The sequence below is a fragment of the Petaurus breviceps genome, unplaced genomic scaffold (assembly GCF_028583685.1).
Source record: "Petaurus breviceps papuanus isolate PSGF00001 unplaced genomic scaffold, PetGlider_PUasm1.0 90696, whole genome shotgun sequence".
In the NCBI taxonomy this organism is placed as follows: domain Eukaryota; kingdom Metazoa; phylum Chordata; class Mammalia; order Diprotodontia; family Petauridae; genus Petaurus; species Petaurus breviceps.
The window spans coordinates 6,383,380-6,400,118 of record NW_027187314.1 but is presented as its reverse complement, the minus strand read 5'-3'; the positions used below and the strand labels follow the sequence as shown (position 1 = coordinate 6,400,118).

The 16,739-nt window shown below is 35.4% G+C and overlaps 1 pseudogene; it reads left to right on the top strand.

Annotated features, from left to right (window-relative positions):
• Window positions 1–12,243: 12,243 nt before the first annotated feature.
• Window positions 12,244–13,519, top strand: LOC138144286 (procathepsin L pseudogene; annotated as a pseudogene).
• Window positions 13,520–16,739: the final 3,220 nt, after the last annotated feature.

Genomic DNA, 16,739 nt, shown 5'->3' with positions numbered 1-16,739 from the left:
TTAGTCCTAGGCCAGACCTGTCCAGCTGCTGGCCAGACGGACTCCAGATCAAAAGCAGCTGTGGCCTTTTCCAGATGTATCAACACATAGATGGGAAGGATAAAGTGAGAGGTCAGGGCAGTCTGAACCATGGGACCTAGTAAGTGGGAGTGTGTGGCTTTTGCCCTTGGGGGGAGAAGCCTCTGAGACACCAGCACAGCCAGCCAGCAGCACATGGCATCTTCAGCTCCTGGCCTGCAGAGAGTAGGGAGACCAAGAGACCAGTCTAAGGGGTAATTGCTATTGGTTTAACTTGCTTAGATCTGGATTGCAGTCTAGGGTGGAGGTCCTGGGGTTTGTGTCCAGTTTGCCAGAGCATGTGGAGGCCTCAGAGAGGGCACCCATATAATACCTCCAGCAGCTGAGAAAACCCCAGCGTTTGGGACAAAAGTCCCCCTATCTGGTGGCAGAGTCTTACTGTGGCAAAAAAGCCCAGGGGTCAAGTAACTGAGGGGCAACATGACCAGGCAAATGAAACAAAACAGACAGAAGATTCCAACATTAGACTCCTATTTTGGGGACAAAAAGGAGCAAGGCATGGAACATGAGGAAGTCAGTGAAGTGAGAACTCCTGCAACAAAAGCTTCATAGGAATATACGAGCTGGTTACAAGCCACAGAGGACCTTAAGAATCAGATAAGACAAGTGGAGGAAAAATTGGGAAGAGCAATGAGAACGATGCAAGAAAATTATGAAATGAGAATCGACAGCCTGACTAAGGAAAATCATACCTTAAAAAATAGACTAAGTGAAATGGCAAAAGTGGCTCAAAAAGGCAATGAGGAGAAGAATGCCTTAAAAAGATAAATTAGCCAGATGGAAAAAGAATCTCAAAAGCTCACTGAGGAGAATCATTTATTCAGAATTAGATTGGAGCAAATGGAAGCTAATGACTTTATGAGAAAACAAGATGCTGTTAAACAGATGCAAACAAATGAAAAAATAAAAGGCAATATAAAATATCTCATGGAAAAAACCACTGACCTTGAAAATATATCCAGAAAAGATAATTTAAAAATTATTGGAATACCCATAAGCCATGACCAAAGTAAGAACCTAGAAATCATCCTCCAGGAAATTCTCAAAGAAAACTGCCATGATGTTTTTGAACCAGAGGGCAAATTAGGGATTGAAAGAATCCACCAAACACCTCCTGAAAAATATCCCAAAAAGAAAACTCCTGGGAATATTATAGCCAGTTTCTGGAATTCCCAGATTAAGAAAAGTATATTAAAAGCAGTCAGGAAGAAGCAATTTGAATATTGTGGAAACACAATCAGGATAACCCAAGATCTGACAGCCTCTACACTGAGGGATAGAAGGTCTCAGAATATGATATTCCAGAGGTCAAAGGAGCTGGGATTAAAACCAAGAATCACCTACCCAGCAAAACTGAGTATCTTATTTCAGGGAAAATATTGTCATTCAGTTGAATAGAGGACTTCCAAGAATTCTTGCTGAAAAACCCAGAGTTGAACAGAAAATTTGACATTCAGATACAAGATGCAAGCGAAGCATGAGACAGGAACAGGGAAAAATAAATCATAAGGAACTTATCAAATTGAATTATTAACATTCCTACATGAAGAAACAACAATTGTAACTTAGGAAACATTTCTCAGTATGAAAATAGTTGAAGGGAATAGAATATATGTATACATATATATATACATATATATATATATCCATATATGAGGGTATATGGACATATGCATACATATGTGAATGTGTGTATATATGTTTATAGGTATACATAGATATAGGGCACAGGACCAATTTAACAGGAAGGGATGATACTTAAAAGGTGAAATTAAGAGGTGAGAGAGGAATATAATGAGAAGAGATGGGGAGAGACAGAATGAAGTAAACTATATCATACAGAAGAGGCAAAGGAAAATGTTTACAATGGAGGGGAAGAATAGGAAAGCAAAAGGGAATTAGTCAAACTTATTCTCATTGAATTTGGATTGGGGAGGGAATGAAATACACATTAAATAGTGTATCTCACCCTACAGGAGAGTAGGGAAGAAGGGGATGAGAGGGGGGATGATGGAAGGGAGGGCAGTAGGGGGGTGGAGGTAATTTGTAAGCACCCACTCTTGAAAAGGGACAGGATCAAATTAGACAATAGAACAAGTGGGAGGTGGGATAGGAGGAAGGCAAATATACTCAGTCTTTTACAATTTATCTACTATGTTATTGTTTTGCATTAGCCACACATGTACAACCTATACTGAACTGTTTATCTTCCCAGGAAGGGTGCAGGACAAGGGAGGAAGGGAATGAATCTGGAATTCAAAGTTTTAAAATGAAATGTTTATAAAAAGAAATATATATATATATATATATATATATATATATATATATATATATATAATTATTATTATTAAAACTGTTTTACATGTAATTGGGATAAAAGATATATATGTACTTGGGCATAGATATCCACCATGCCCTACTGGAAAAGTCGAAAGGGGTATGGGAGAAAATATGTGAGAGCAGATAGGAGGAGGGGACATTCTGTTGTACTGCTATTTTGGGGCAGTAGGTAGGGGAAAAAAGGGGAGAAAATTTGTAACTCAGGATCTGGTGGAAATGAATGATGTAAATCATAGTTTAATAAAGCATTTGAAAAATAAAAAAAAGACATTCTCAAGGAATATTGTCCTGTTGGTTTAGAGAAGGAGGACAAAAAAGAGACTGAAAACATCCGCCAATCACCTCCTGAAAAAGATCCCAAAATGAAAACTCCAATAATATTTTAGCCAGGTTCTGGAGTTCCCAGATTAACGAGAAAATATTACAAGCAGCCAGGAAGAAGCAATTTAAATATTGTGGTAACACAATCAGGATAATACAGGATCAGGCAGCTCCCACATGGAGGGATCAAAGGCTTGGAATATGATATTCCAGAGGTCAAATGAGCTGGGATTCAAACCAATAATCACCTACCCAGCAAAACTGAGTATCATGTTTCAGGGGAAAATATTGTCATTCAATGGAATGGCCTTGCAAGCTTCTTTTTTTTTCTTTTTTTCTTTTTAAAGCAATTGGCATTAAGTAACTTGCTCAAGGTTACACAGCCAATTATTTATGGGTGTGGTGCTAAGTATCTGAGCCCAGATTCGATCCCAGGTTATCCCGATTCTGGGGCCGCTGCTCCTACTCGCTAAGCCACCTGGCCGCTCCCTTTTCAAGCCTTCTTGATGAAAAAAAAAAAACAAAAACAGAGTTGAATAGAAAATTTGACATTAATATACAAGAAGCAAGAGAAGCATTAGCAGGTAAACAGGGAAAAGAAATCATAGGAAACTTTTCAAAGTTGAACTATATACATTTCTACATGGAAAAATGATCACTGTAACTTAGGAAACTTTTCTCATTATAAGAACAGTTGAAGGGAATAGGAATGTATACACACATATGTTTGTATATGTATACATACACATATATGTCTATATAGGAGGTTATATGGGCTTATGAATACATATATGAATGTATGTGTATATATGTGTACATGTATATATGGGCAGAAGGCACAGTAACAATTGAATAGGAAGCGATAATACTTAAATGGTGAAATTAAGAAGTGAGAGATGAATATAATGAGAGGAAACGGGGAAAGACAGAAAGGGGTAATTTATCTCATTTAGAAGTGGCAAGGGAAATCTGTTACAATGGAGGGGAAAGACAGGAAGTCAAAAGTGAAGGAGTCAACCTATTCTCATTGAATTTGGCTTAGGGAGGGAATGACATACACACTAAATAGGATATCTCACACTTATAGGAGAGTAGGGTGGAAGGCGTTACGATGGGGAATGACAGAATGGAGGGTAGCCTGGGGGGGGGGGAGTTGTAAGCTCCCTCTTTTGTAAAGGGACAGGATCAAAGAAGAGAACTGAACCAGTGGGGGTGGGATGGGATGGAGAGAAATATAGTCAGTCTTAACAATATATCCACTACAGAAATGTTTTGCATATCTACACATGTACCAATTATATTGAATTTCTTATCTTTTCAGTAATGGTTGGTGATGAGGGAGGAAGGGAAAGAATCTGGAATTAAATTTTTAATGAAATGTTTATATATAATAATAATAGTAATTATTATTTTTTTACATGTAACTGGGAAATAAGATATACAGGCACTAGGGCATAGAGATCCACCTTGCCCTATTGGAAAGTCAGAGGGAGATGAAGGAATATATGGGAAAAAACAGATTGGGAGAGGAGATATTCAGTGGGATTGCTGTTTTGTGGTTGTAGGTAAGGAAAAATGCATAGAAAATTTGTAACTCTAGGGGCAGCCAGGTGGCTCAGCGAGGAAGAGCACTGGCTCCAGTGTCGAGATGACCTGGATCAAATCAGGGCTCAGATACTCAGCACCACACCCAGAAATAACTGGCCGTGTAACCTTTAGCAAGTTACCTAATCCCGATTGCTTTAAAAAGAAAAAAAAAAGAAAATTTGTAACTCAAAATCTTGTGCAAATGAATGATGTAAACTAAAAAATATAAAAGAGAGGAAAAAAATGAGACATAGAAAAAGAAATTCAACTGAAAATAATTGTAGACAATATAAAATATTTGGGAGTCAACTTGCCAAGACAAACCCAATAGCTAGAGGAACAAGACTATAAGATACATGTCACACACAGAAAATCAGCTCTAAACAATTGCTGAGAGTTAGAGTTAGCCAATATAATAAAAATGATAATTCTACCTAAATTAATATATTTGTTCATTGTCATAAAAATCCAGTATCAAAAATTTATTTGATTTATTTAGAAAAAAATAATAATGAAATCCATCTGGAAGATCAAAAGACCATGCATATCAAGGGAATAAATGAAAAAAAAAAACAACAAATGAAAAAAGGTAGTCTAGCTGTACCAGGTCTCAGACTGTAGTATAAAATGGCAATTTTTGGGGCTGCTAGGTGGCACAGTGAGTAAAGCACCAGCCATAGAGTCAGGAGGCCCTGAGTTCGTTTCTGGCCTCAGAAACTTAACACACACACACCCCCACACACCCCCCCCAAAAAATTGCCTTGTAAACTTGGGCAAGTTACTTAATCCCAATTTCCCTCCAAAAAGGCAAAAAATAAAATAAAATGGCAATTATTAAACTTTTCTGGTACTGGTTAAGGACTAGATTGGTGAAAAAAAAATAACTAGATTGGTGGAATACATTAGGTACAAATTACATTCTAGTAAGTGACTGCAGTAATCTAGTATATGATACAGCAAATCATTCAAGCTTTTGGAACAAAAATTCATTGTTTGACCAAAAACTCCTAGGAAAGCTTGGAAACATTATGGCAGGAACTAGGTATAGAACAACATCTCATATCGTATACCAAGATGGTTACATTATTTACTCATGATGGGTTATACCATAAATAAATTAAGAGATTTAGGGATAGTTTATCTGTCAGATTTATGTGTAACAGAAGAATTTCGAACCAAAGAATATGTAGAGAGCATTGCAATATGTAAAGTAAGTCATTTTGATAATATAAAACTAAAATGATTTTGTATGAGCTTAACATTTGAAAAGAAAATAATGTTTACTGGCCCAGGTGTCAGGAGGACATGAGTTCAAATCCAGCCTCACACACTTAACATCTTTGTGACCTTGGGCAACTCAGCCTAGGCTTCAGCTCTCCAAAAAAAATTAATATTTAGATTTTTTGTTTGTTTTTGTTTTTTTGTTTTGAGAAATTGACACCACAGTGTTGATAGCCACACTTATGTAATATTCTCCCTATGAAGGTTTTAATTGGTAGAATATCAGACAACCGGATGCAACATACAGAGGCCCAGATGACACAGCACACAGAGGCATAGACAAGGCTTGTTCAATGTGGCAGCAAGTTGATCCACCAACTCTAAGGGACATTCCCAGGCCTATCACTGCAGTGCTGGGATTGGTTGGAGCTGGGTAGGAGTAAAATGGAGGGCCCCAGGCATTGTCAGCAACTACTCTTGGGATTACCAATCCATAGCCTGGAAATTTAAAAAGCCCCTGTCTAAACTTCCAGGGACCAGGATGGCGGAGTGAACCTTGGCTACTCCGATCCCCTCCTCTGATCCTGAAAACACAGTAATTATTTCCTCAGAGCAAAACTTTAAACAGTAAACCAAATTCAGAAGGAGACAATACTGACTCCATACCCACAGCTGAAGCCTTAACAGAGAACTGTTCTCAAACACAGAAAGCATTCTTAGATAATTCAGAAAGAACTTTGAAAACAAAATTAGAGAGGTAGAAGATAAAGTGAATAATTCTTTTAAAATTAAAACTGCAAAATTAGAATAAAAAATATTACAATGAAGAAAACAGCTCTTTAAAAGGAAAAATGAATGAACTAAAAACAAAATCTGAACATATGGAAAAAGGAACTTCAAAAACTAACCCAAGAAAATAATTTACTAAAAATTAGAATCAACCAAATTGAAGTGAATGACTCTATGAGGAAACAATAATCAGTCAAATAAAACATCAAGAATGAAAAATTAGAAAGAGAGGTAAAAATATCTCAATGGAAAAATAACACCTGGAAAACAGATCCAGGATCGACAATCTGAGAATTATAGGTCTAGCAGAAAATCATGATGAAAAAATGAGCCTGTACAACATCTTCCAAGAGCTCATCAAGATAAACTGCCCTAAGATCCTAGAATCAGAGGGTAAAATTGAAATTGAGAGAATTAACCTGACACTTCCTGAAAAAGATCCCAGATTGTAAAGCCTGAAAAATGTTATGGCCAAATTCCAGAACTATCAGGTAAAGGAGAATATATTACAAAGAGACAGAAAGAAAAAGAAATACTTCAAATATTGTGGAACTACAGTGAGGAATTCATAGGATCTGGCAGCTTCTACACTGAAAGATAAGAAGAGCTGTAATATGATTTTTCACAAGGCAAAAGATCTCGGGTTACAACCAAGGATCACTTATCCAGTAAAACTGAACATAATCTTCCAGGCAAGGACATTGTCATTGAAAGATATAAAGGACTTCCAGACCTTCCTGATGAAAAAGCCAGACCTCAATGGGAAAGTCAACCTCCAATTACAAGACTCAATAGAGATATAGAAAGGTAAGTAAGGAAAACACACACACACACACACACACACACACACACACATAACCTGTTATTTAATAAGAACAAATTGTTTACATCCCTATATGGGAAGTTGATACCTGTTAATACTGAGAATTCTATAACTTTCATGACATGTAAAAGAGATACAGATAAATAGTGGTTACACAAAATATTGATAAAAAACAAAAAAAAACATACTAAGGATTGCAAATGGACTGCAATGGAAGAAGAGGAAAGCATGAAGCAGAAAAGGATAAATTATGCCACACAAAGAAGCATGAAAACATTACAGTAGAGAGAAAGAAGGGAGAGAGATAAGAATTATATGAGCTTTTCCCTCATTGGTTCTGGTGCAAGGAGGGCATAACAAAATCAGTTAAATATATGACTCTATGGAGAAGAGACATAAAAACAATCATAAAAGAGGGAAAGAGGGGAGGGAGAGGAGCTTTGCATGACATCTATTCTCATCGATCTTGGTTTAAGGAAGAAATAACATACTACATTAAGTTTAAAAATCGATCATACCCTATGGGCAGTAGGAGGGGAGACCTAAGAAAGGGGGAAAGGTGGTTAGAAAGGAGAGAAGAAGTAGTAAGGGGAATTGGTAGGAAAAGGGAGGGTAGCTGACAAGAAGGGAATATGGAGGCAGGGCAGAGTTCTAAAGGAAAATTCTTAAGGAGGGCAATGGAGCAGGGTGGGAAATAAAAGCATAAACAAGGGAGGTAATAGGATGGAGGGAAAGAGACAGATAGTAATCATAACTGTGAATGTGAATGGAATGAGCTCTCCTATAAAATGGAGGTGGATAGCAAGATGGATTAAAAGACATAGTTCTACAATATGTCGTTTACAAGAAACACATCTGAAACAGCGGGATATACATAGAGTAAGGGTAAAAGACTGGAGTAAAATATATAATGCCTCAGCTAAAGAAAAAAAAAAGCAGGGGTAACAATCCTTATCTCAGACAAAGCAAAAGCAAAACGTAAATCTAGTTAAAGGAGATAAGGAAGGAAACTATGTCCTGCTAAAAGGCACTATCAAAAATGAAACAATGTCATTACTGAACATTTATGTACCAAGTGGCACAGGATCCAAATTCCTAAGGAAGAAATTAAGGATGTTAGAGGAAGAAATTGATAGCAAAACTATATGAGTGGGGGACTTCAATCTCTCCCTCTGAGCTTGATAAATCTAACATCACAATAAACAAGAAAGAAGTTAAGGATGTAAATGGAATATTAGAGAAGATCAATATGGTAGACCTCTGGAGAAAACTTAACGGGAATAAAAAGGAATATACGTTCTTCTCAGAGGTGAATGGCACAAATACAAAAATTGACCATGTACTAGGGCATAAAACCTCACAATTCAATGAAGAAAGGGAGAAATATTAAAAACATCCTTCTCAAATCATGATGCACTAAAAGTTATATGTAATAAAAGCCAAGGAAGGATAGACTAAAAACTAATTGGAAACTAAATAACTTAATAGAACAGAATGAATGGGTCAAACAAGAAATTATTGAAACAATAAGTAACTTCATTTAAGAGAATGATAATAATGAGACAACATACCAAAACTTGTGGGATACAGCAAAAGCAGTTCTTAGGGGAAGTTTTATATTCCTGTATGCATACATAAATAAAACAGAGAAAATGGAGGTTAGTAAATTGGGCGTGAAACTGAAAAGACTAGAAAAAGTACAAATTGAAAATCCCCAATTAAATACTAAATTAAGAAAATTGAAAACAAAAGGAGAGATTAATACAATTGAATTTAAGAAAATTATTGATTTAATAAATAAAAATAAAAGCTGGTATTATAAAAAATATATAATTGATAGACCTTTAGTCAATATGATAAAAAAAAATGAAGTAAACCAAATTATGAGTATCAAAAATGAAAAGGGTGAATCGACTTGCAATGAAGAGGAAATTAAAGCAATATTTAGGAATTATTTTGCTCAATTGTATACACATTAATTTGACTTTCAGTATTACTGAAAGGAGGAATATTTACAAAAACATAAGTTGCCCAGACTAACTGAGGAGAAGTAAGCTATTAAAGAACGCCATCTCAGAAAAAGGAATTGAACAAACCATCAATGAACTCCCAAGGAAAAAAATCTCCGGGGCCAGATGGCTTTACTAGTGAATTCTACCAAACATTTAAAGAACAACTGACTCCAATACTTTACAAACTGTTTGGGAAAACCAGGGAAGAAGGAGTCCTACAAAATTATTTTTATGACACAAATATGGTACTGATACCTAAATCAGGAAAAGACAAAACAGACAAAGAAAATTAAAGACCCATTTCCCTTATGAATATAGATGTAAAAATTCTAATTAAAATATTAGCAAAAAGTCTACAGCATCTTATCATGAGAATAATACACTTTTATCAAGTAGGATTTATTCCAGGAATGCAAGGGTGGTTCAATATCAGGAAAATTATCAGTATAATTGATCATATCTACAACAAAACTAGCAAAAACCATATAATTATCTCAATACATGCAGAAAAAGCTTTTGACAAATAAAAATCCCATTCCTATTAAAAACACTAGAAAGTATAGGAGTAAATGGCGTCTTCCTTAAAATACAAAGCAGCACTTATCTAAAACCATCACCAAGTGTTATATGTAATGGGGATAAGTTAGAAGCATTTCCAATAAGATTAGGGGTGAAACAAGGATGTCCACTATCACCCCTCTTATTCAATTTGGTATTAGAAATGTTAGTAATAGCAATGAGAAGAAAAAGAAATCGAAGAAATAGAATTAGAAAAAGATTAGACTAAGCTATCACTCTTTGCAGATGATATGATGATATACTTTGAGAATCCTAGATAATGAAGTAAAAAGCTACTTGAGAAAATAAATAAATTTGGAAAAGGTGCAGATTATAAAATAAACCAGCACAATTTCTCTGCATTCCTATATATCTCTAACGAAATCTAACAGCAAGAGATAGAAAGAGAAATCCCATTTAAAGTTATGGTAGACATTATCAAATATTTGGAAATCTAACTGCCAAAACAAACTCAGGACTAATATGAACAGAATTAAAAAACACATTTCACATAAATAAAGTGTGTGATCTCGCTAATTGGAAATAAACATCAATTGTTCTGTTATTGGAATGTAAATTTTTAAGGTCTTCCCTGCCCCTAGGTTAAGTGCACCTGGAGCCTGTCTTGGGAGGTTTGTTTTTCAGAAACACCCACACCTTGGTGCTTTGTGATTGGGCAGTGAGTCAAGAGGGTTGTTACATTCTCTGACCCAGGAGAAGGCTATGTAATCCCTGATGGGAGGCTTTGCTTTAGGGCTTACTTTGAGAAGTGTTGCATGGTTTGACCAGATAAGACTCTGGGCAGCCATTGAGGGCCCCCCAGCTTTGAAAAACCCTGATTTTGATGCTTCCCTCACTGGTAACTGTGATTTGGTATGGATATAATGGTTGTACAGTTTGGAAGCCTGTCTGCTTGATCTGTTTCTCTGTCTTGTAACTTGTCTCTATACTCTGAAGTTCGGGGTGCTGACCTTTTCCCCCTGAACTAGGTAAATGATTTGTTTGATTGATTACAGTAAGCTTGTTAACCCATTTTGAGTTGCTTTCCTTTAGAAAAGCAGATTTAAGAACCTGTGCTGGCAGCCACCCTGAGGATGCTGGGGTCCTTGCTGCTACATGTTCATGGCTGGATTGAGCTAATATAATAAAAATGATAATTTTTCCTAAATTAAGTTACATATTCAGTGCCATACCAATCAATCTCCCAAAAAATTACTTTGAAGAGCTAGAAAAAAATAGTATCAAATTTCATTTGGAAGAACAAAAGGCCTAGAATATCAAGACAATTAATGAAAAGAAATTCTAGGGAAGGTGGCCTAGCCATATGAGATTTTAATCTTTATTAAAAAGCAGCAGTCATCAAAACTATTTGGTACTGGCTGAGGTATAGAGTAGTGGAACAATGGAATAGACTGGCTACATTAGACTCAGCAGTCAATGACTATAGTAATCTACTCTTTGATTAAGTCCAAGACCCCAGTTTTGGTGATAAGAACACATTATTTGACAAAAACTGCTGGGAAGCCTAGAACATAGAATGGCAGAAATTGGGCATAAGATATCTAACACCATACACTAAAATAAAGTCTAAATTGTTGCATGATCTAGGTATAAAGGCTGGTACTGTAATCAATTTTGAAGAGCAAGGGATAGTTTACCTGTGAGATCTATAGAAAGGGAAAGACTTTATGATGAAATAAGAATAAGAGAACATTACAAAAATCCAAAATGGAACATTTTTATTACATTAAATTGAAAAAAATTTCCGTAAAAATAAAGACAATGTCACCAAGATTAAGAAGGAATATGCAAATTGGGAAAAAAATTTTTACAACAAATGTCCTTGATAAAGGCCTCATTTCTAAAATACACAAAAAATTTAATCAAAATTATAAGAATACAAGCCACTACACAATTAATAAATGGTCAAAGGATATGAACAGGCAGTTCTCAGAAGATGAAATTAGAAATATCTATAAATATATGAAAAAATGTTTTAAATCATTAGGTAATAGAGAAATGCAAATCAAAACAACTGTTAGATACCACATCTCACCAGCCAGATTGGCTAAGATGACAAAACAGGAAAATGATAAATGCTGGAGATGATGTGGAAAAAATGGAACACTAATGCATTGTTGGTGGTGTTGTGAACTGATCCAGCCATTCTGGAGAGCAATTTGGAACTATGCCCAAAGGGCTATAAATAAGTGCATACCATTTTACCCAGCAATACCACTTCTAGGGTTACATACCAAAGGGATCAGAGAAGTGGGAGGACGGCCTGTATGCACAAAATAATTCATAAGCAGCTCTGTCTTGGTGGCAAAGAATTGGAAATTGAGGGGATGGTCATCAATTGGGGAAGGTCTGAACAAGTTGTGGCATATGAATGTAATGGAATTCTACTGTGTTTTAAGAAGTGAGGAGGAGGAGCGATCTCCAGCTAGGACCCTCCCATTGCTTAGAGGTTCTGCTCTCTTCGGGTCCCGCTGCTGCTGAGCCACTCAGGTTTGGAACATGAAATTCCGTCTGGGTTTAGCTTCCTTCTGTTTAGGGATAGCAGCTGTTGTTACAGAATTTGACTGGACTTTAGATGCTAAATGGAACGAATGAAAGTCACACCGCAGAAGGACCTATGCAGTGAATGGAGATAAGTGGAGGAGAGCAACATGGGAGAAGAGTTTGAAAATGATAGAAATATGCAATCTGGAGTCCAGTGCTGCAAACATGATTTCCAGATGAAAATGAACAAGTTTGGAGATATGACCAATGAAGGATTCAGAGGATTGACGAATGGCTTTGGACAAAACAGTTTGCCAAGGAAGGCCAAAGGAACTGTGTTTCGTAAACCTCTCTTTGTAAAGATCCCTAAATCCATAGACTGAAGAAATAAAGGCTATGTAATTCCTGTTAAGAGTCAGGGTCAGTGTGGTTCTTGCTGGGCATTTAGTGCAACTGGTTCCTTGGAAGTCCAGTGGTTCCATAAGACAGGCAAACTTTTTTTCACTTAGTGAACAGAATTTGGTTGACTGCTCTAGGGATGCTGGCAATGAAGGCTGTAATGGCTGTTTAATGGATAATGCCTTTGAATATGTGAAGAAAAATGGAGGCATTGATACAGAAGAATCCTATCCCTATGAAGGAAAGGATAGTGACTGTCAGTATAAACAGGAATCCTCTGGTGCTAATGTCACTGGATATGTGGACATCCCATCAGGGCAGGAAAATGCTCTCAAAAAGGCTATGGCAACCCATAGGGGGCCCATCTCTGTTGCTGTTGATGCCTGACATCCGTCCTTCCAGTTCTAACAGTCTGGCATTTATTATGAACTGGACTGCAGTGGTCAACAGCTAGAACATGGTGTGCTGGTTGTGGGCTATGGTGCCGAAGAAAATGGAAAGAAATACTGGATGGTCAAGCACAGGTGGGGTGAAGGTTGGGGCCAAAGTGGCTATGTTTTAATATCCAGAGACCAGAAAAACCACTGTGGAATAGAGACAGCAGCTAGCTATCCTCAAGTATGATGTGCTTGAAAGACTATTTCACAGAGAGATGGGACTTGGCCTGTATAATTTGGAATCAAACACTTGAATCACCAAGGATGCAAGTTGTAATTTGAGTTTCTTTGACATTTTTACAATTTGTGAGATATAAACACTACTTTGTTATAAATAGCTTGTAATATTGCTTAATTCAAAGAGGTACATTTTCATTTTAAAATTGTATGTATAAAGCTTTACCTTTTTAAATAAACCTTGATTCACTTTTGGGAGAAAAAAAAAGAAATGAGGAGCAGACAGACTTCATAATAACTTGGAGAGTCTCATATGCACTGATGCTGAGTGAGAAGAGGAAAACCAGGAGAAATCTGTACACAATCACAGACACAACATATGTGTGAATACTAACTTCAATACACTGGGTTCCTCTCAGCAATGTAAGACAACTCCAAAAGACTCATGATCAAAAGAGGTACCCACATCTGTAAAAGGACATGTGGAATCTGAATGCAGATGGAAACAAACTACTTGCTCTGTTTTGTTTTGTTGTTTTGTTTTGTTTCCTCTTTCCCACTTATCATTTCATTAGCTATAATCCTTCTTTACAACCTGACTAATGATTAATGTGAAGCTATTTGTCGATCCTATATTTGATTGCATGCCGCCATGTTGGGAGGGGGGAGGAGAGGGACAGGGAGAAAATTTGAAACTCAAGGGACTGTGGAACTGAATGTTATAAAATAAAAATAAATAAACAAAAAATGTATATTCAAGTAATACAGAGACATAACATACTAAAAAAATTCAGACAACCAGTTAATGATCCTAGTGAATGACTACTCTCCTATTACTAAGGTTTTGATTCCCCTTCATGGTCTTCCCATTAAAAATCAGTCAACTAATACAATTAATTATTATTAACAGTTTTTCTTAGAGTTTTGTCATTTTATTTTATGGATTAAATGATTATTTCCATAATATAGTATAATAAAAAAGATGATTGAACGTGACTTCAAATCTATTATGTACTATTTGCTTTTCCTTTTTAATATATAATAAAGTTTTCATGTGAATTTCTTTTCTTCTCTTTGTTTCCTTTTCCCACCCTTGATATGGTTACCATTGGTCACAGATCTCTCTCTCTCTCTCTCTCTCTCTCTCTCTCTCTCTCTCTCTCTCTCTCTCTCTCTCTCTCTTTCTCTCTCTGTGAATATATATATATATATATATATATTTGTGAGATATAAACACTACTTTGTTATAAATAGCTTGTAATATTGCTTAATTCAAAGAGGTAAATTTTCATTTTAAAATTGTATGTATAAAGCTTTACCTTTTTAAATAAACCTTGATTCACTTTTGGGAGAAAAAAAAAGAAATGAGGAGCAGGTAAAGCCATTTTTTCTACATATACATACTTCTATTTACCATTTATTTCTGTGGATGCATTTTCCTTCATATGTTCTTTATAGTTGATTTGGTTATTTATAAAAGTCAAAATGACTTGTTCAGTAAAAATTGTTACTACAATATTGCTGTTTCCGTATATAGTGTTCTTTCACTGTGCTCATTCCACTCTTCATTATTTTGTGAAAGTCTATCCATGTTTTTCTAAGATTTTCTAAGATTATAGAGCTTATATTTTCTTATTTTGACATTGTCCTTTTAAGCAGTGCACTGTTTGCCGAATATTTAATTGAAGCGCTCTCATAGACTCTCAGCATTATTGTGCTCTATACTCACATAACTTAATGGATTGCTTGTCTGTCTTATGCCTAAGAAATGACTTGTTATTTATTTCAAAATGTCTTTTAACATGAATAAGCACTTGTAAAGCAGTTTCTGGTTTTTTAGTCATACCCCACTTTTCTTTTAGACAGATTTCACATCAGAACTGAGTGAAGGATAAAGACGTCAGTGTCTCTCCAAAGGTCACACCAGGAGGTACTTCCATGTAAATTAGAAGGCACAATCCTCTCGGCTTCTAGTCCTTTGATCAAACTGCTATACACTTCCTCTTTTCATTTACTTATACAATACCAATCTTGCCTGTATGTGTGTATTTGTGTGTGTGTGTGTGTGTGTGTACTTCTTTTAAGAAATCAAATGCTTTTTAATGCTATGAATCCATATTCCATCAATTTTTGATGATGATTTCTTTACTTTTCTGTATGCCCAGTATAACTGAAGACCATTAGAAAAAGCATAGTTTAGAATAATTTCTAGCATTTATATTACATTATATTCTACATTTATATATTATATATAACATTTATATTACATATTATTACATTTAAATCATGTTACATATATCCTCTCATTGGATTCTCATGGTATGCAACATCGTCCCCATTTTACAGATGAGGAAACAGACATTATAAAAATGCTATGGGAATATACATTCTTTTATGAACTTATGAATAATAGAATGTTTATAGCTAAAAGAAGTCTTAGAGATCTAATAAACATTTTGCCCTCATTTTTATAGATGAGGAAACAGAGAAAAAGAAAGGTTTAATTACTTCCCCAAGGCTAAACAACAACAACAACAACAAAAACTAAATGATGACCAATAATTGCAGATTTTCAATCTTAGTAAAATTCTATTAATAATACTACATTGTCTCATTTATGATTCATTAAGATCAATTTCAAATTAAAAAAAACATAATGGGGGCACTATTTTATAAAGAACTAACATTACTATACTATATTGCATATATGCACTGTTTTAGAATTTATGCAACACTTTCAGAGTATCCTCATGATGATCCTAAGAAAAATCTCTTTAGGTTCCTCCTTGCCCCTTGTGCTCTGTGAAATACTGAATTCAATTTTATAATAAGTATACAATGCCTACTCTGTGTGATGCAGTAGATTTCCAACTAATTCAATAACATGATTAACACAGGGTCTCACTGCTAGTAAATAATAGAGCTAGACTTGAGAACAGGATCGAATTCCTGACCATGTGTTCTTTCTTTTAGTATCCTTTCTATAACACTGTATTACCTCTTCATCTGATACTAAAAAAAAAAAAGAAAGATTGACTTTCTAAAATTGAAATTATTTCTTTTGTGTAATACAATGGAAGTTAGAAATGACATGTATATGCCTTATAGACAAGTATCAATATAAAATAATATAACTATAAAGAGCAACAAAATACCAGATTTGTCAATTTCTATTCAAATAATGTATGGATAAAAGGCAGAAATATATTTTATCTAAACCTGTAATTTCATGGTATACGATGATACTTAGGAGTAAATTTCTTCTACCAATTTCTTTTACCAACCTAAAATTTATGTTTTAGAGAATTTGTAGGGTCTTTGGTAAGGTATCACTTTTCCAATGTCCATTACTGCTATGTATCAAAGAATGGGTATTAACTTTTCTCTTCATAACTCCAGAACTGGCTAGGCCCAAAAGATCCACTATGCCACACGACCTATAATTGGAACCGGTGGGAGTAAAAAATATTGTAGAAGAATATGCAGGTTTTA